At 49.2% G+C, this 20,600-nt stretch overlaps 1 long non-coding RNA gene across 3 annotated transcripts in view; it reads right to left on the bottom strand.

Annotated features, from left to right (window-relative positions):
• LOC112662041 (uncharacterized) overlaps window positions 1–20,600 on the bottom strand; it is a 61,633-nt gene that overhangs the window by 23,969 nt on the left and 17,064 nt on the right. Inside the window, exons 2-3 of one of the 3 annotated variants that reach the window (XR_007401589.1) lie at window positions 9,944–11,190; window positions 9,389–9,857 (exon numbers count right to left, since the gene is read on the bottom strand). This is a non-coding gene — a long non-coding RNA (uncharacterized LOC112662041). Of the gene's footprint in view, window positions 1–9,388; window positions 11,191–11,884; window positions 16,690–20,600 lie in introns of those variants that run through there. The other 2 variants (XR_007401593.1, XR_007401591.1) reach the window with 2 other exon arrangements.

The following is a 20,600-nucleotide window of genomic DNA, read 5'->3' as shown; positions in this document are numbered from 1 at the left end:
AAAACTTAGAGAGTCAGAGGAAAAAAAATTTTGGAGATGGTTTAATTTCCACATCTTCTTAAAAGCATGGCAAGCTCCACATTAAAAGTTCTAGATGAGGGACACCTGGGTGGCTCAGCGGTTGAGCATCTGCCTTCAGTTCAGGGCACAATCCCGGGGTCCTGGGATCGAGTCCCACATCGGGCTCCCCATGGGGGGCCTGCTTCTCCCTCTGCCTGTGTTTTTGCCTCTCTCTGTGTGTCTCTCATGAATAGAAAAATGAAATATTTTTAAAAATCCAGACTAAAAATATTATAAACAGATAACGTTTTTTTCTTTGCTGTCCCAGAAAAGGGTAGATGGCACTGGGGGTTCCCTTGGCAGATAATAATATTGGTGAACATTGGAGAAGTGCTACAGTTGTCAAGGCAGCATCTACGTGTGCATATCATTAGCACAAGCAGCGGCAGCTACAATGCACTAGAGTTGCACTCTGCGTCAAGTGTGCAGGGCCCAGAGTCTTAGGAAATCAGCCCCCCCTGCCAGACACTTAACGCAACTCCACAAACACCCAGGAACCCCATCTGTGTGCCACATGCTGAGCCCAGCTCCGGGGGAACGTGGCTTCCCTATGGGCCAGGACAGTCTTCGAGACCAGGAGACACGGACACAGTGCTGCAGGATACAGCAGCCGTGCCCAGGGGCGCGACCACGAGCTCTGATCTTACATCACGTGCATTGAGCTTCTCACAGTTGAAGTGTTTTCTCTTTCACAAATTCTTTATTTTTCAAGGTTTTATTTGTTTATTTGACAGAGAGAAAGAGAGAGTAAGAGAGAGAGAGAGAGAAGGGCACAAGTGAAGGGATGGACAGAGGAAGAAGGAGAAGATGCTCTGCTGAGCAGAGAGCCCAACGTGGGGCTCGATCCCAGGACCCCAGGACCATGACCTGAGCCCAAGGCAGACGCTTCACCGACTGAGCCACCCAGGTGCGCCTCGTGCACAAATTCTCACTTTCACAGCAACCCCTGTGCACCAGGAATTAAGCCAGATCTCTGTGACGCTGGTGTTTTGGTGAATAGGACTCCATTCCAGTCTTAAAATTCTGGACCACCTCATACTGCACCTCCTTCTACCAGGTGTCGCAGCTTCTGCTCTCAGGCTGAGCTGCGTTTTGCATTTAATTCTTGGTTACTGAGCATGTGTGTTACTCTTTCTATCTTTGGGTAAAAACCCTGAGATTAAGAAGGACCCCGGGTGGCTCAGTCGGTGAAGCATCTGCCTTCGGCTCAGGTCATGATCCCAGGGTCCTGGGATCGAGCCCTGCACTGAGCGTGGAGCCTGTTTCTCCCTCCCCCCTCCATTCATTCTTTCTCTTTCTCTTTAATAAATTAAATTTTATTAATAAATAAATAAATAAACAAACAAACACACAAACAAACAAACACTGAGACTTCCATCAAATGAAGCGCTTCAAGGTTACTGCCTCGACCTGACCCCAAGCAGTCTGGCTCAGTAATCCATGCTTTCAACCCACAGAGTTCTGTGCCTGGTGTCTGAGGTTGGGAGTTGAGCATGAATATGGTTTCCAGTAGAGGTGTTATTTCTAATCTTCACCATGATCTCTGAAAGGTTTGTTCAGAAGTGGAAGCAGAGGGACGCCTGGGTGGCTCAGTGGTTGAGCATCTGCCTTCGGCCCAGGGTGGGATGCTGGAGTTCAGGGATCGAGTTCCACATTGGGCTCCCTGCATAAAGCCTGCTTCTCCCTCTGCCTGTGTCTCTGCTTCTCTCTCTCTCCGTGTCTCATGAATATATAAATAAAATCTTTAAAAAAAAAAAAAAAGAAGTGAAAGCAGAGACCGGGTGATAGTAAACTAACACAGGTATCAGAACTCACTCACTTAGAAGGTGTCAGAAGTGGGATCCGAATCCAGCTCAGGCCCATGGAACCCACTGAACGTTGTTGCCCCACAGGACTTGGCATCTGCTAACGACTCACCATAATATATCCTAATTCATATCGCCTTTGTCTTCTTCTCTTGCCCTCCTGGAGAACCCAACTGGCACATCCCTGAAGGTTCGGATGTGGGCAGAGGGCGTTTTGGCCCTTGCCTCGAGATGCAGTTCCCTATGGGTCCTGGGAGGAACGAGGTCATCAATGTCTGCCCAGGCACAACCAGTCAGACCCCAATTCAACTAAATGGTCACTGTGTTAATCGTGTCACTGTGCTGGAAAGGTTTGCCTGCTTGGGGTAAAATCAACCGAGCTTGAATGACTGGTCAGTTCTGCTGTCAAGGGAGCTTTCCGGTGGTGGAAAGGACACCAGACACGGAACCAAAGCAGTTGCCTTCCCATCCTGGCCATGCCACGTGTTCTCTCAGCTCTAAAACTATTCTGCAGCTCCAAGTCCCTCAACTCTAAAATGGTCATCACCCCGTCATGAGGTCTCAGTGAGGACAAACATGGGAAAGCACCTAGTGCTCCTTCCACTCAAGGTAGATGCTCAAAAAACACTAGCTAAACTGGCTGAATCAGAACCAAACCCCTGAAGTGTGTTGACTAATGAGGGAACATGGACGGAAGTGGTCATTACCACCGTGTGGATGAGACAAGCAATTAAACACAGCTTCTTCTTTCGTTGAGTGGCCATGTTTGTAGAAGGGTCTTGTAAAGCCAGGCCCTGCACCACCTCGACAGCCTCTTGGCCAGGCCAGTTGTGTGTGTTGTTGGCTTGTAGTCATTGCTCTGAATTTCCACGAAGAAACTCAACTGCACAAATCCTGGAAGCCACCTGAGGATTTTCCTCGGCCCACTGAGCTGCTCTGGGGCCCTTTCAACACTTAAGGTCAGGAAGAAGGAACCTGGTGCCAAGAAGGGTAGACAAAGGGGCCCCACACCAAGGGGTAGGAACTAGCATTGGGAGCAGGATAGCCTAAGAGTGAGAGCTCACTCTTCCACAGAGTGGCTATTTGACTTTGAAAAAGCCACTTCCTTTTCCCTCTGGGTTTCCCCAGTGAGAAGGGGCTGGGGGAGAAATCTAATCACACAAGAGTTAATTAGAAAAAGAAATCTTTCCTGAGCTCAGAGGAGCCCACCACAGCCTTAAACACTTTGCGTTCGCCATCTTGTCTAATCTTCATGACCAGCCTGCTGACTGGGGGGAGCCTCCTAATTTTACAAATGATGAAACAGGAGGGTTTGTTGAGTAGCAAGCCCAGTGTCACAAGGAATGAAGCGACAGACATGACTCTGGGGGCTAGTCTATGAGGTGCAACTTCTGAACATGTGAAGACACTCTTCTTGATTCTTTCGTTATGATGGTCTCTGAGGGTCAAGTCTGACACATTGGGAGTTGATGTTTCTAAACAAAGTCTGAAACACATGCTGGGTGAAGCCAACCCTCTGGGATTTCATTTCAGTGCTTCCATCCAAGTCAAGAGGGGTTTGAAGACCAAATAGAACACATCACCATGCGCCTGCTCCCACCTTCTGTGTCCTTCAGAGAATGGCCCCGTGTTCCCTGGACCACGCAGGCAGAGACCTGCCAGTGTCTGCCCCATGCCTCCCTCATTCCGCCCAAATGAAATGAACCCTCCCACTCTTGCCCAACTCTATGGGTCCATTCCTACTGCTCCTGGGAAGACCCAACTCCCCCTCTCCTCTCTCTCAGCCTCTTCCTGACATCCCCTCAGCAACTGCCTTGCCCCTGGTTTGCCCTTGGAAGCACATTCTCCACGATCTCCATGGTGTTCATTCCAAAATGCATGTCAAGTGTCATCATGCCCCTGCCAAAGCCTTCCCCCGGCTCCCAAGAGCCAAAAGTAAAGGGCCACTAGAGCTTCCAAGACCTGCTGTGATGTGGCCGTCCCTCCACTTCCGGCCCCATCTCCCCACCACCCCTGCGCAAGGCGATGCTGAACTGCATGTCTCCACCTCTGCTCTTCCTCTTCTCAGAACTCCCTGCCCACACTCGGCACAGGCTCACACTTCACTTGCCAGCTCCTCTCTGACCTTCAAGATTCAGCTTGGCATCACTCCACAGGGAGCTTCCCTGAGGCCTGGGAGGTCCCTCCCCGTCTGTCTCACCCATCAGAAGTGACTCTAAATTCCACACAGCTTTTCTAAATGTCTTCAGACCTTGCCACCAGGACTTCTGGGCTGTGGTGCCAACATCTTTAGCAGGCAATCCCTGCTTCCTTTGGACAACATGGTTCTAATCTAGCTCAGTGTCCCCAAGTCAAGACCAGCGCTAGCTCAGAGGAGGTTCTCAGCGATGGGTCACGAGCAGGACAAAACCAAATTGTTAACCCAGAGTCTCTCTAGAATTTCTAAAACCTTCCGCTCCTGCTCTACTAGTTCTTTACCAGTAAAAAAAAGGTATGCATTGTTCTCTAGGCCCACTCGTTGTTCCAGAACACAGTTCCAGCTGAAAGGGCAATGGGTTTGCTGGCAGCCTTCCTAATGCTTCTTCCTGGCCCATCTTCTTATTCTTGTTTCAGGTACTTTGGAACCCTCCCCTCACAGTATCTGGAGGCAGGAGAGAAGGACAGCAGCCAGAGTCATTTTGGTTTGTTTTAGAGTTTGATGATTTGAGAAAGAAGAATGTTGCTCTGTGGCCACAGAGATGCCTATGACTAATTTTTTTTTTGACAAGTCCAAAACTGCAGGGTCAAGTGAAAATATCTCCAGTGAAAATTGTGGTGTGATAAGTAGGAAAGAAATCACATTTACCAAAGACCCACTTCATCAAATACCAGCTCTGCACCAGCCATGGGATCTGTGCTTGACACTCATTGTTTTATTGAATCCTCTCAATATACTTCCATTTTCCAGATGAGAACATTGAGCCTCAGAGAGGCAAATATGCTTCTTCTCAAGATTGTGTGATTATTACAGATCAAGAGCAAGGTTAAAGGTTAAAAAGGCTCATTGCCCTGCTCCCTGTGGCTGCACCCTTTCTGCCAACTGTATCTGAGCGGGGCTGGGGGTCAAGGAGCAAGCGTCCAGGGCAGTCTGCCATCCTAAGTGAGGAGTGGAGGGCCTCCTTTGGCCTCTCAAGCCTACAGTTTCTATCCTTGCCTGTTCTGAGGCTTGGTTTCCTGAGGGTTTTCATGGAAAGAGTCTCGCTCAGTTAATAGACAAGTCACTTGCTCTCTTTAGATCTACATTCCAGGGGACATTTTCCAACTGTGCTCCTTGGAAGTCCTGAAGAACCAAGGAGGCTGCATTGGGACTCCAGGTAGATAAAGTAGGTGGGGCTCTGGCCAAGTTTCCCCTTCTAACTTCCACCAAAGTAACTCTACTTTGGTTGGCCTAAGTATGAAGCCTTCATGAAGTTCTTATGAAGAAAGATATCCACTGCTACTTATGAATGAATGAATAAGTCAGCAAAAGAATGAGTATAAAACCCAATTATTATGGAGTCTCAAAGGCCTCCTTGCTCCCAAGTACACTAGTTGAAAGTATGATTGACCATTCTTTGTACAACAATGGCATCAAGAGTATTAATGTGTCCACCCAAAGCCAACACCTCCCATGGACTTATAGTGCCAAAATGTACCAACATACAAGTTACTTCTCCTTTGCTTAGTCTTCCCAGGCATCATTCACAGGGTGCTTCACAGTTTGTAAAGCACATTCATACATATGGCTGCACTGTAAAGTAGTGTCAGTTCTACTACAATCCGGGTCTTCAAGATTTGGGAAGTTGCCTTGTAATGGCCCCACAGTCTTGCTAACATCCTCACTCCATCCCCCTTGAACTTCTGGAAATTTCCATTTGCCCTTAAAGGCCAGTTCAAGTGCTACCATCTCTGGGAAACCCTGCGTCCTCCCTTGCTCTATCTGGCCCTTCCTCTTCTGGAGCCCAGTTTTGACCCTGGTGCACCACGTTCCAAGTATGTTGCAATTTAGCTGTTACTCATCCTTCCTTCCTTCCTCCTGTACTATGACCATCACAAGAGCAAATGGCTCAGTTAACACTTGAGATGAAGAATGAAAAACAATGAATGAGTAAGTGCATAGGTACCCAGCTTCTAATATTAGCTACACTTCTACCCCCGTGATTTCCTGAGTAGAGTCAGTCCCACCCTCACACTCACGATATGGTGCGTCCAGGAGGACCTACTGATCTGCAACTGTACCAGGTATAAGGGACACAGTGGGGACAGGAAAGGCAAGGCCCTGTCCTCACAGCGTCTCCACCTTCTGTGTACGATCGGAGCACTTCTCATGAAGAATGGTCAGTGTGAGTATTGATGTTTCACACCCCTGCACCCAGCTCAATGTCTGGTGAATATTAGGTGCTCAATAAATGTTTGCTGAACAGATGTGACCCATCACAAGCCAGGTGCCTCTGCCTCTGGGTCCTATCCAGGATCCAAGACTAAACTATGAAACACATTTCCTCATATTCCCAGAATTCAGGCCGCACCCTGAGCAAAGAAAACTTTTATTCTTTGATATTTACACTATTCACCCTCAGGACAGGGGCATTGAAGCCCTTTCCTGTGAGCCTGTATGAGCACACGTGTGCATATGCATGTGCACATGTGCACACATACACCATTTGGAAACAGTTTTCACCTTACGACATGACACAAACACAGTTTCATGCCAAGAAAACAAAATAGAAATGTGTCTTCTTTTTTCAGCACTGCCCTGGAGGCCACAGAGGCAATGAGGTGGGGTGGCAGGCAGCTTGTCAGGCCAGGGGTCTACTCGGCCACCTGTTAGCTTTCAGAACCCAGGGAAGTCACTTCACCTCTCTGAGCCTTAGTCTACTGGTCTTCAAATCAGAATAAGAACAAATAGAAGCCCACATTCCAGTTACTTTCTCACTTTCCCTGATAATGTTATGTGGAAAAGGGAGGTCTGGAGACAAGATCGTGAAAGCAGGCAGGAGAATTCAGGTGCCCCAGAAGCAGATGGGGAAAGCCAGGTGTCCATCCTTGTATGTCCAGGAACTAGGAGTCAGATAAATCTCCGTCAAATACAATTTCTGCCTTCTACTAGCTCTGTGACCTGCAGCAAGTCACTTCAGCATTCTGGGCCTTATTTTATTCATCTGTAAAATGGAAATAATAATAATGCTTGATCTGACCTCAGGATTGATAACTATTAGGTGCTTCCTTTCTGCCTCTGTTTATGTCCTCACCTCTCTATAATAGTCTGTTAGCAGTTCACTAAGTGCACCAATGCTGAGCTCAAAACATGGTGCGGCTCCCTCCAGAATAGCTACAGTACAAAAGGCAAAGTTACTAAGTGTCCAGGTGTTATGGAACAGCTGGGCCACTAAGTCTGTGGGGCAACATCTACAAAAGCTGAATACATGCCTACCCTCTGACTAGCAATTCCGCCCCTGGATATGTTTGCCCAGATATGTCCCAGAATACCTGGAGAAACACTGTTCATGGCTGAGAATCACTCAGATCTCAACCACTATAGAATGAACAAGTAAATTAACTGTGGCATCTCCCCCTACCCCCGTGCAATATTACACAACACTGAGAACACAGCCTCTATGACTACACATGAAGGCATGAATGAATCTCACCAACACCGTGTTGAGAAGGAAGCCAGAGAAAAGGGCAGGCATTAGCATGTGTGCTTCCATCTCTATGAAATCCAGAAATAGGAAAGACTAATCTGCAGTGGTGCCATTAGAAGTGGGTGTTGGGCCATCGTTAGTGGAAAAGACATGACAGGAAATCTTCTGGGAGAAGTAAGTAACCATGAGCTGATTGCACTCTTCCTCTTTACCTGTTTGCAGATTCTGTGGAGGTGTGAGGGTTCATGCAATCTGCGAGAGTTCATTGAGTCCTATGGACATACACATGTTGAATGTATTTTCTGTATGTTTGTGATACTTTATTATTTAAAAAAAGAAGGAAGGGAAGAAGGGAGGGAAAATAGAAGAATGGATGGAAAGAAGGAAGGAAGCAAGCAAGGAAGGACAAACATTTCTTTCAAAGGAACAGCAGTATGGCTGACAGCTGACTTTTCAACAACAATGACGCAAGCCAGGAGAAAATGGAATGACATCCTCAAATTGCAGAAGAAAATGCCAACTAGAATTCTACATAGGCAGTGAAAATGAACTTTTTCTTATTTATTTATTTATTTATTTATTTATTTATTTATTTATTTATTTGAAAGAGAGAGAGAATGAGCAGGGAGGAGGGGCAGAGGGAGAGAGACTCTCAAGCAGACTCCAATGCTGAGTGCAGAGTCCCACACAGAACTCAATCTCCAGACCCTGAGATCATGATGTGAGCTGAAACCAAGAGTGGATGCTTAACCGACTGTGCCACTCGGAAGCCCCTGAAATCACTTTTGAAAAATAAGAGTGATATGTTTTCAGGCAAGCCAGAAGAGAAAGAAACACCAAACAATGACCGTTCTTTGGACAAGTGGGGACAAGAGGCAAAAGGTCCCGGGGAGAAACACGGAGGTGTGAGGACACTGATGAGGGCAAACAGAAGTGAATGAGGACTACACAAAGCAATCATTGTCATGCTTTGTGGGTTTTAAATATATATGTCAAATCAAAAAGCAACACACACACATGCACACACAAAAGGAACAAAAATGATGCTAAGATGCCCTTGCCTGCAGGAAAGCCACATGCATCCATCAGAATGGCCATGACAAGCCACGGACTTCTATGCAAAGAGCTAAGTAGCAGTAAGAAGCACTGGCTAATTAACTGCATCGGGGCTTGACAGGTAGCTTGCCTTTTACTCATCTCAAGCACTCATAAATCAGGGAGGCTCACAGGTGAGGGAACTGGGGGGTCAGACAGAGGTCTAGACCAAGATTGCACAACTGGAACTTGAACCTGCGTCAGCCTGACTCCAAAGACTCTGCTTTAACAAGTCCGTGGCCATGGTGTGCCATCCTCGTGTGCTTGGGTCGGCAGATGCATTCTACATGTCCCTACGCATTGGCAGTGTCTGTCCCTGGGTGTGTAAATGCAGCGGTTAGACTGGCAACCACCACACTCGTTAGGCACTGCTATGCTCTGCTAACTAGGTGAAGCACAGAGAAGGTCAGTCGTTTGCCCACGATCCCACAGCTAGGACGTGGAAGCATGAGATCTGAACCTGTCTGGCTCCTTTTCTCTTGCCCTTAACTGGGGCAAAAAAAAAAAAAAAAAAAAAAAAAAAAAAAAAAAAAAAACATTGCACAAGGTCTGCATTCTTGTCCTGCTCATGGAGATGCTACAAAATGTTTCCTCTGCATGTCATTCCCCCATATAGAAAATGGGGTGGTGAGGATGCATTACCTCTAATTCTCCCTCCCAAATGCCACCACCAGCTGCACCAATTGGAACACATGCACATAGGATGCACACGCGAGCGCACGCACGTACACATGGGCACACACACACACGCATGCATGTACATACCCCAGTGATGGTTGAGCCAGGCTGTGTTGCAAGTGGAGCTTGTATCCCAGTAATTATAAGAATTCAGTACGATAACAGCTGAAAAACACTTCACACACTGCAGAGTTGAGGCCCTGAGGCTCAGAGAGGCCAGGGCACCGGCGCAGGGTCGCACAGCAGCAAGGGGCAGAGGGGAAGTCCCTGCCCCACCCCACCCCCATCTGTCTATCTCCGCACCCCAGCTCATCCTCAGGTCTCAGCTGCCTCTCTGCTGGTGCGGTTCCCATGCTCTGAGGAGCCTTTCATCGGCTTGTTTGTTCTGGTTCCTGTCGGGGCACAGCACTGATATATTTTTACATAAATCTTCCACGGTTTTCGTCCAGGGATGGAGATGCGCCAGACCTTCAGCTCCCCCTTCCAGCCCGCTTCTCGCATTTCCCTCTCTCACTTGGTCTTGTTCCAAGACTCTGGTCTTCCAGATAAAGGGGTCCTGTAGATGGGATAGAAATCCTGTTCCCTCTTTATCCGTCTTACTGGGAGAGGGGAGGTGGTGGACTGGGAGATTCAGTACCTTACCCTCTCGTGGGTTGTGCTTATGGCTCAGTCTCGCCTTTCTCCAGTGGACCCAGGTGCTGCGGTGGGAGGGAGGGGGTCAGTGCAGAGCCCCGGCCCTGGAGTGCTCTGGCGGTGCCCTTGGGCCTCTGTACCTCACTTCCTCACCTGCACAAAGAGGCCGACAGTAGCCCTCATGTGGGCATTAACTCAGATTATCTAGATAGAGCAGGTAGCAAGGAGGCAGGTGGCAAAAAAAAACAAAAAAACAAAACAACATACTAAACGTGTTGTTGTTGTAGTTACTGCTGTCCAGGTAATTCTGCAAGCCTTATACCCATCCTCTTCTTTCATCCTATGGAATATGGATTCGCCACCTCATCCTATGGATAAAGAAACTGATGCTCTGGAGGCTTGTGTCCTACAACCCAGGTCAGAGACCTCGCCTAGTAGCTCTCAGACTGGAGTAGGCCTCAGCATCCCCCCGAGGCCTGTCAAATCACAGCTTGCTGTACCCTCCAGCCCAGGATTCTGAGTCAGTAGCTCGGGGGGGTGGGGGGGGCAGCAATTTGTACTTCTAGCCAATTCCCCGGTGCAATCCAGGAGCAAGGATGTGAAGCAAGTGACCCAAGGTCTCCTCAAGCAGAAGCCAAGCTTGCATCCCTCTCCCTGTCCCCGGCAGCTAGCAGGTTGCCCGCTGGGCCCGCGCAGGAGCTCTGGGCCTGCCTGGTACTTGCCGTGACCTTGCCCAGCTGGCTGCTGGCCCCGAGGTGACTCCATTTCTCCAGCCACTCGGCCACTGTGCCTCCCAGGGTCCTCCACACGCCCCGAACCCACCTCCACAGGCAAGCCAGGCCTCGAGAGCATCAACGCTTGATGCAGACAGACGTCTCAAAATGAGAAGAAGAAAATCTGTCCTTGGAAGCTTTTGTCAAAGTCAACTGATACGAAACCAGCGGGTCTCGAAGTCCGGCTGCACTGCAGACCCACCCGTGGGGAGCAAACAAAATACCAGCGCTCAGATGCAGACTGAGTCGGTCCAGGGTAGGGCCTGGGGGTCAGCCCCCAGATGATTTCGGTGGACAGAGACCTTTGAAAGCCACCAACTTTCAACAACAATGTGCAAAAGCGAGCCTTCCCAGTCCCGTGTCCAGTGCAATGTAGACAGAGTCCGAATGTGAGTGGACGAGCGGAGGGGACACATGCCAGCCGTCGCCGGGGTGGTACACGTCTCTACAAGTTGGCACGCATTTCTTCTCTGTCTTTTGTCACTTTTTGATAAAAAACAAAGTTATGTTTACCCAGTTTGTTTGGAAAGGCGCAAGGCCGACTTCCTGTCCCATCACATCATGTCCCCTGCATGGGGTCAAATACTCTCCTGCTGATTTCCTGGTTTCCTCTGCTTCTCAACTTTCGGATCGCCCGCATGCCACATTTCCCCCTCTGCTCCAATTGCTCTGTTACCCAATAGTCACAACTGCAGGGGTTGTGTCTCAGCAAAAATGCCCATGAGCCCAGGAGGGATTAGCCCTCTCCCCTCATCCCCACTCCCTGGCTGCAGCCGAGGGCATCCTGGGAGGAGACTCGTTACAGGGGGTCAGCAGAAGGAGGTGGGGACAAGGAAGCCCTCCTGTACCCCCGACAACCCACTCTAGAGCCATGTCCCCCCATTGTGCCCCTGCCCCACCCCCACCCCAGCACCATCATGCAGCTGGTGCTGCCCAACCGCAAACTGCCGCGGATAAGGGATTCTGGAAAATCTGGGTCTTCTTAGAAGTTAGTTTGGGAGGGTCACCTCACCCCTCTGAGCCACAGCTGTCTCAGCTGTCACATGAACACATAGTCCCCGCCCCCTGGGATGATGGCCCAGCTCACGTGCCCTGACGCGTGTCATGTGGCAGGCGCTCAGGACATGCCAGAGGCCTCCCCTGTCCACACTCGGTTATAATAGCAGAGAATACCAACCCTTGCTGTCAGCCTCCTGGAGGCCTAGGGAGGCGCTTTGGTGACATTTGAGGCCTCGCCAGGTCGGCCCCCTGGATTAGCCCCCATGCACCAGAACTTGACACTGCTTCTGCAGGCAGGGCAGATGAAAAAAGCAGGAAAGAAGAGAGTCAAGGATATTAGGCTTGAGCACCAGTAATAGCAGGGCTGCTGCACCAGGAGAGTAAACCAGGCTGCCTATGGAGGGACAGGCAGCCATGCAGACAGACCTCAGACCCCCTTCTTCCCTAAATTAGCCGGCAGCCCTGCCCCTCATGGATAGTGGCCTCACGGGCTGGGACTTGGAGCAAGTCCCCTCGGCCCCTCTGTTTCGCCTCTGAAAAAACAAACAACCATAATTCCACTGTCCCAATTCAGGGTCCCTGTGAATGGATGGGGTGCAGGAGGTACACCAGGAAGAGGCCCCGTCCACTGGGTGGATGGGAAGGAAGCAGGATGGGGCAGATGGAGGAGCTGGACTGTAGTGTGGTCCCAGCAGAGGCCTTGGCTGAGCCCTCTCCTCTGGGAGCTCCACACTGGGTGGCCCCGAGGTGGGGAGCGGAGTCGGGGTGTGGGGGCCTGGCTTTGTGTCCCCACACAGGCTGCTCACTAGGTACAGGCAACCTGGAGGTAGGAATGTGACCTTGGGGGAGTCAGAGCCCTTCAAGCAAGGGCAGTTCCTGGGGAAGGATTTAGCCATGAGCTGAGTGATGAGTGTCCCCAAGAGAAGTCCTGGAAAGCTGGCAACAGAGTGCCCCATCCAGTGCTCTGGGGCGTGTGGGGCAGAGCATGGAGGCAGACACACTGCAAACCCCCCCACTTTCCATAGAGGGGATCTTGTCGTACTCTTCCTGTCTGATAACCTGTTAGTCCTGTAAGTCAACCCGAGGAAGATCTCATTTCTCCAACAGTGAAATGACACTCTAACAGCTCCTCCTTGGAGGAAAATAGGAGGCGCTCCTAGGGAAACCAAGGAAGCCTGAGGTTCTCATTCTAGGCTCATGAGTCTTTCAGGGGAGCTCAGAGCATTACGGTAACTGAAGGGCCAATCCAGCCCTCCCACTGAACAGATGGGAAAACCAAGGCCCAGGGAGAAAAATAGCAAGGTGTGGACAGAGGACGAGTCTCCGGGCCATCAGAGGAATGCTTTTTGATGGCCAGCCCACCATGTTCCTTTCCTACCAACATTCTCTCAAAGTTGACACCCAATCGTGAAGTAAATCCAACTCAGTCCAGCAAGTCTTTTCAATGGGATGTGGTCTAGGGACCAAGCACCCTGGTCCAGTCAGAACAGATCTTCACACACATCCCTGCCCTGTCACCCACCAGCTGTGTCCCCATGGAGATGCCACCCTCCTCCTGCACCTGCCTTCTCATCTGCAAAATGGGTATGTCATACTTACCTCGTAGAACTGCCGCAAGCATTTAATAAAATACCAAGTGGGTAAAGTGCTTAGCCTACAAACCAGCTTCCTAGAAGCACTGCACAGTGGCAGCTGGTTGGGGACGGGCCAGGCACTGAGGAGCCGAGAGGGGTAAATATGGACATGGGCTCCTCCTTCTTGGGGTTTATGATAAAGAGATAAGACATCCAGTTGGGGAGGACTGAATGAACAGATGTCAGGGGAGGAGTGACTGAGTGGCTTCATGTGAGGTGGCCAGCAGTACAGATTGTATAAGAGAGGAAAAGTCAAGGGTGGACTTCAGACTGAAATGAGACGTGCATGGGACATCTTTTCATTTTCTTATTTTAAAAAATCTCACATTCAGGGCACCTGCATTGCTCAGGGGTTGAGCATCTGCCTTCGGCTCAGGGCGTGATCCCAAGATCTTGGGATCGAGTCCTGCATCCTCCCCCTGAGGGGAGCCTGCTTCTCCCTCCTCCTATGTCTCTGCCTCTCTCTGTGTGTCTCTCATGAATAAACAAATAAAATCTTTTAAAAAAAATAATTTTAAAAAATAAAAATAATTTTAAAATTCCACATCCATTAATATTAGATGCATTCTCATCTGATTGTCAAAGTAGTTCACTTGGGAAGCCAACATCCTTCCCATTCTACAGAACAGAGAGCACCGGTACTTTCAGGGACACGGGACTTTCCCAGAGTCACATAGAGGATCTAGGTTTTGTTTTTTTGTGGGTTTTTTTTTGGGGGGGGGGGGGAAGACGGAACATTTATTAGTTTATTTTAGTTCTTCTAATACATTCTTTTCCATTGAGGTGAAATTCACATAATATAAAAAGTAACAATTTTACTTAAAATGTACAATTCAGTGACATTTACTATATTCACAACTTTACACAACCACCACCTCTGACTAGCCCCAAAACATCTTTATCATCCAACCTAAAATCTCAAAAAAAAAAAAAAAAAAACAACTAAAATCTCTTACCCAGTAAGCGGTTACTCATACCTTCCCTTGTTCCTGGCAACTACCAGTCTGGGTTCTGTAGGTATGGATTTACCTGTTCTAGGTGTGTCTTATAAATGGGATCAAACTTTCACTTACTGGTTTTAAGATTCATCCATGTTGTAGCAGGTGGCCGACTGATACTCCATTGTGTGCCTCTGCCAATATGTGTTATCCATTCATCCACTGGCAGATATCTGAGTGGTTTCTATCATTTGGTTCTTGTGAATAAGGCTACTATACATATTCATGTAGAAGAATTGGTTTGGGGTATATGCCTGAGAGCAGAATTGCTGGGTCCTATACCAATTCCACATTTAACTCTTTGAGGATCTCCCAAACTGTTTTCCACAACGGCCAAGCCATCTTCCATTCCCAGCAGCAATGTCCGAGGGTTCCAGATTCTTCACATTCATGCCAACACCTGCTACTTTCCTCTTCCTACATTTTTATCATCATCCTGAGTGGTAGGTATTCCATCAGTTATGAAGTGGTATTCCACTGTGATTTTGTTTATTGTTTTTGGGTTTTTTTTTTTAGATTTTATTTAGTTATTCAGGGAGCCCAACGTGGGACTCGATCCTAGGACCCTGGGATCACCACCTGAGCCAAAGGCAGATGCTCAACTGCTAAGTCACCCAGGCATCCCTCCACTGTGATTTTGACTTGCCTGATAACACTGAGCACCTTTTCATGCACTATTCATATCCTTTGCTTATTTTCTAATTGAGTTGTTTGTCTTCTTTTGTGTTTTGCATTGTAAAAACTCTTTCCATATTTTGTATGTTAGACCCTTATCAGATATGTGGTTGCAAGTATCTCCCCCATCCTGTGTGATGTCTTTTCACTTTGTGAATAATTTCCTCCCATGCACAGAAGTTTTGCATTTGGAAGAGTTCCAATGTCTCTGCTTTCTTTTGTGGCTGGTGCTTGTGGTGTCATCAAGACTGATAACTTAGCCCTGATCTCCTAGCAAAGAGTCAAGGTCTCTCCTGCTACACATGGCGGCTTTTGGGGGGACAGTGAGAGGAGCTTGTACTTGAGGTAAGATGAACCGGGTCAGGAGGCAGTGGGAAAGCACAAGTGAGCCAAGCTGTGTGAAGGACCATTCAAGGTCAGGGGTAAGAGTCCCGTGGCAGTTTCCTCTCTGTCCACCCCACTGGCCTGGTTGGCTGGTGGGTCTTAGTTCTAGCTCCCCGAGGGGATGGGCAGCAGGAGGGTCATAGAAAGGTCCCACATTGACAGGTGGGGACCTTCAAACAGAGCAGGGGGCAGGGCAAACAAGTAGGGAGTTGGTGACAGCAAGGAGGATGGGGAGGGTCATGAGAAGAAGAAGGGAAAAGAGGGCCACCCAGGCTGGGGACAGCATGAGAACAGATGCTGGAAAAAGATCTGCTTTTCCGAACTCTGATGCATGGAACTGACACTCCATCACAGGCACACTCAGGGCCCTGGCCTGTGGCCTCCAGAGGTGCCCCGAGGGATCCTGGAGGGAGGGCTGAACGAGCAAATAACCTTAGACTCAGATACATGTACGCGCGTGCTGAGTGGCTTTACATACATTATCTCGTTTACTGCTTCCAGCCTGTCTGTGGGATATTTATTTTTTTGACTTCATACGCGATGAAACTAGGATTCTCAGAGCTAGAGTATTTTGCCAAAGACCCCATTACAGACAAGGTATCGACCGAATTTGGACTTCTGTGTCCTGATCCCTAGTGTGGTGGCTCTTTCTGTTATGACTCAGCTACAAACAAATTCACCAAGGGACCTTCTGTGAGTCGTGGAGGTCCCTCGAAGTCAGGGCCAGCTGTGCATGTAGGATGTGGGGCATGGAGCCTCACTACTTGGAGGTGCAGCCCCTGAGAGCTGGTTAGAAATGCAGAGTCTCAGGCCCTACCCCAGACTTGCTGGATTAGAATCTACATTTTTCACAAGCCCCTCAGGGGATCTGTGTGCATGTAACAGTTTGGGAAACATCTGTCTGGGGGGATCATTTCAGATGCTCAAGAAGAATTTTTAACTACTAGCAATAAGGCTAACTGGAGTCGTCACAATGAGGCTCAGCCTCCTGGTCCAACCACAGACAGCTAGCTCCAAACTTTTCAAAACACATCATCTGACCAGAAAAGCTCATAACTGCTTTGCTTATCAGCCAACGGCTGACCTCAGAACCTTTGGCAAGACAAAATGTTCCACTCCCCCAATGAGATCAGTATTACATTTCTGGTGATGTACTTATCTCGTTACCGTTTCTGACATATATTATGTAAAACTGCTCCTCTTGCTTCCATTGTCATTGGTTTATTTGAATTTCTGACGTGCCTTGATCCTAGAGCACACTGACACAGCCACCCAGATGTCTCTCCCTCCAGGTCCCCAGGTCCCCCCCCCCACCCCCCCCCGTGGTGGCCTTGGCTCCTGCCCTCTCTCAGAGATAAGACAGCTGGGCCCCACCTCCGGTTCTCTAGGCGATTCCAGGATCCAGCACTGGCTGAGTCCTTACTGTCTTCTGTTTTTTGAGGATTTTCCAGACTTAACTAAGTTCCTTTTCAGACCTTCTTTTCTGACTTTGCTGGACTTAGAGACTGCTAGGAGACAAGAGGCACCTGGCTCAGAATACATGCAAGTAGTACTAAACAGAGCTTCCTCCCCTCTCTATGATGGGGTTGGGGCTGGGGAAAACTGGCAGCTCAGGGCCCAGGATGGGACCCAAGAGGTCAGATGGGAAGGTAGAGGTCATGAGAGGACAGCGCTGGAAACCCTGGGCTCTTGGAGCAGCCAGAGCCAAGAGAGGCTCTGACTCTGCTTCTTATTTGCTGGGTGACTTTGGGTCAATTACTTACCCACTCTGAATTTCCTTGGCCTCATGTATAAAATGGAGATGATCCCAACCTCTGGAGATTAAATTAAATATATGTAAATACAGGATGGCAGGCCTGCCACTTGCAGACACTTCATGAAAGGGGGCTTCTATTTTGAGTACAAAGTAAGTCATTGAAGGACTTACAAAGTAAGTCATTTGGGGAAGGCTCCCCAAAAATGTCATGGATCTTCCAATTTTTAAAACAAACACACACATACACAATCATACTTTTCTGCATAAAATTCAAAAAGTATAACTAAAAAAATGAAAAGATAAATGACTCTTCATATACTTAATGCAACACTTAGTGACCTACGGGCCAAATCTACCAATTGGCCAATGTTTTATGGCCCACAGACCAAGGATAAATTTTATATTTTTAAATTTTATATATTTTGAAAAGAATCTGAGAAAAGTGTGGTGACCTGGATCAGAGAACAGTCCTGGGAACAACCCCCTTGAGTGTATACTATGTGTCCAGTGGCCTTCCCAAGTCACCCTGTTGACTTTTCCCAATGAATAAACCCAATGAGACACCCATCATTGTCCTGTTTTACAAATGAAAAAAAAATGGAGGCTTGGAAAATACAAAGAACTGGACCAGGGTCACAAGGCTAATGAGTGGCTATGGCTGAATTGAGTGCCACTGCTCTAAACTAATCATTTTACTGTGAACCTTCCAAATTGATCTGACAAGAGTCAAAATGAAGAAAGGAAAATCCTCAAATGCCAAGGATCCACTCAATGGCCCAGAGTGGGGGAGATCCATGCTGGAGGCCCCATCAGGGAGGCTGAAGTCAACTAGGTCAGGAGTGAAAAAGGCCTGGGTGGACATAGCAGAGACCTGTTAGGCTGCCACCACATACAGTTCTGCAGATTGTGCACTGCACAAAGATGATGGGCAGAGGCTGAAATCCAACCCACCCTCGTTTGGTCAAGTGAGTTCCTTGGGGCAAGACTGCATCTGTCCAAAGCAAGTGGGAATTTTCATTTCACTAAGAGATCACCCTTGTTCCCTGGGCTATGGGGCTGCACCCACCCAGCAGGTGCACCTCTCCCTAATTGCGTAGAGACTCCATGTAGGTGAGCAACGTCCCAGATGTATCTGAGGATTTGGTGGGAGCCAGGCCCAAGTGGTCTTGGGAATAGAAGAGTCTTCATCTTTAAAGCACAAAGAAAAAGCAAACATCACAGATGGGGAGTCTCAGGCTCCAGAAGGCAGACCGACTTGCCCAGCGCCGGGTGACTTGTTAGCGGCATGATTTGGCGTAGAACCGACCCACCGGTTTGGCGATCTCTGGGGGCATCTCTCAAAAAGCGAAAAGTAGGACAAGGGTAGCTGGGGAGGGGGCTACAGGATGGTGCCATGTCTTTATAACTGCTTGGCAAAGCAATTTCCCGTGGTAAGGCGGTTCTCAAATTCTTTATAGTGGTCATCGTGTTATTGATGACGATATTCAGTACACGCCCGGTGGAAAAAAAATCGCAGCAAATGTAGTAATAAATTGGGGCGATTTCCTAGGTAATGTCTCTTTTCCAAGGGCGTGCTCCATTTCAAGGGTCCTTTTTCATCTGTGTCAATTGAGAACTAGGGGTAACGTATGTCCTGGCAGAGGGGAATGAGATGTTTACAAGAATGCCGAGAATGGGTGGTGGGGGCACAGAAGTGTGTGCAGGTGTCCGGTGCGTACAAGGTCACCAAGCACTACCCTGAAGGTCAGTGCGCTCTGCAGAAGTCATTCCCTACAGAAAGGGCAAGTGTCCCTTTGCCATGTCTCTCCACCATGGGCCATCCACAGGCCTCTTCTGGCTTCACCCTCCTGCCCCTCCTGTGAAGGGTGATTATGGGCAGGGGGCTCCACTCTGCCACTTGGCAGCACAAATTCACACTTGAAGGACGTGTCCCTTCTTCACCTGTGAGGGGTGAAGGGTTTGTGCTAAATCGGGTTACATGGGATGGACTGTGAACCGTGGGTCACCGCGGAGGTGGCGTGGCACGTCCCAGTCGGGGCCCGGCCCTGCTTAGCCTGAGCATCACGCTAATTGAGGTGGATGCCTCTGTAGGCTGATGAATCGAACCACAGGCCTGCTGTGGGGACACGGCAGCGTGGACTCCATCTGGAGAGCCCCAGGGCCCCACTTGTCCTGTGCTGGCCGCCTCCTCGGCAGGCGGGGGGGCGGTGTGGGGGGAGCTTGGGCTCGTCCCTCCCAGTGGTGTGAAATGTTCCATTGCAAACCCGGGTGAAGCAGTCATAAAACTATTTTAAACCCCTGCTGGAAGGAGGGGCAGGCCCACTGTTTCCATGCTACTTGAGATTGCTTCCTCTTAAACCTGGAAAATGTAGCATGCTTGTATGTGCATGTGCGGATGAAAGAGAGAGAGAAAGAGAGGGAGGGAATAGAGAACATAAGCACCTCAAATGTCTTTTCTCTTGGAGCCCGCCTGCTTCCTTTTTCTCCTGTGTTGTGAGCCTGGGCAAAGGATGCGGACAAACGTGTGCTCATTAAAAATGCTTCTCTAGTGGCTGATTTGTGCGGGGCTTTGGCAGAACTGGCCTGATGAGCCCAGAAATTAGGGCAGAGCTGTGCACTCCTCCTGAGAGGCAAGCCGTTGCCTCTCCCCACTTGGGGCTCCTTGTGGGTGCTAGCGAAAGGCCGGCTGGACTGAGCTGAACCCAGAAAAGCAAAAGGATCATCCCTGTCCCTCACGTTCGCCTGGAGACCCGGCCAGGCACACACAGGTCTAAGCAAGTCAGATCCCAAGTCGGCGAGTCACTATGACACACCCGTTCTGTACCCCAAAATACACTTGCCTTGTTTGCTCGCTTACGCAACAGGCCATTTAGCCACGGAGCTCCGGTACTCATCAGCCACCCTGAGTGGCGCTGGGGCAGTTGGGAAGAGGTGAGCCCAGAAGCTTCCCCTTCCCATGACCTCGGAGGAGGAGAGACACATACTGTGATAAATATAACACAGCGTGCTCACTCCAGAGGCTCCTGCAAAGTGTGGGAGGGACACAGGGGCTGGGCGGCACCTGCTCATGTTGCAAACTAATCTGGGCTGAGGTTCAGAAGTGCAGAAGGCGGAAGGGAAGAGGGTGGGCCATCCCTGGCCCCTCTATGTTCTGGCATGGACGTGTGTCCCACACAATGATTAGCATTCTTCATAAGACCCTCGTGGAGGAAGAATTTCTTTCCCTCAGTCTGTGGATAAGGACATGGACATCCAGAGGTGAAGGGCACGTGGTCAAGGTCATAGAACTAGAAATGTCGATCAGGGTTTGCAGGGCAATTTCCCCCTGCACCTGCAGAGGGGCACAGGGTGGGAAGAGGTCTGTAGGGTGTGGGGAGGTCGGCTGGAGCACACATTCCACCAAGACTTTACACTTTGTCCCGTGGGCAAGTTTGCAGTTTGGCAGCT

Source organism: Canis lupus, chromosome 13 (assembly GCF_003254725.2).
Source record: "Canis lupus dingo isolate Sandy chromosome 13, ASM325472v2, whole genome shotgun sequence".
Classification (NCBI taxonomy): domain Eukaryota; kingdom Metazoa; phylum Chordata; class Mammalia; order Carnivora; family Canidae; genus Canis; species Canis lupus.
This window is presented reverse-complemented; position numbering and strand designations above follow the sequence as displayed.